The following is a 336-nucleotide window of genomic DNA, read 5'->3' as shown; positions in this document are numbered from 1 at the left end:
CTTGAGGGACAGGAAGGCACGCGAGTCGCTCAGCTCGTGCCTGGCATCCCTGTGGTTCCTCCAGCAGAAGTAGGGTGCTCACCCCACCTGCTCCCCTGGCTTCCTGCGGACAGACGGTGTGACCCTCGAAGGACAGAGCCAGGGCCTTCGGAAGAGGCCCACGAGGTCCCGACCGGCCCACCCGGGAAGGCGGCTCCTGTCCCAGGCGGGCTCACAGGGCGGGGTATGGGAACCCGGTTTCTGCGGGAAAGAGGGGGGGCGGTTCCGGCCAGTCAAGCCTGGGGGCGAGTGCCAGGCTCCGCCCACTTCCTCTCTCCGCGGAGGCTGAGCCGGGAC

The sequence above is a fragment of the Fukomys damarensis genome, unplaced genomic scaffold (genome assembly GCF_012274545.1).
Source record: "Fukomys damarensis isolate Sample0158 unplaced genomic scaffold, DMR_v1.0_HiC HiC_scaffold_15, whole genome shotgun sequence".
Classification (NCBI taxonomy): Eukaryota; Metazoa; Chordata; class Mammalia; order Rodentia; family Bathyergidae; genus Fukomys; species Fukomys damarensis.
The sequence above is the reverse complement of the archived record's forward strand: the minus strand, read 5'-3'. Positions refer to the sequence as shown.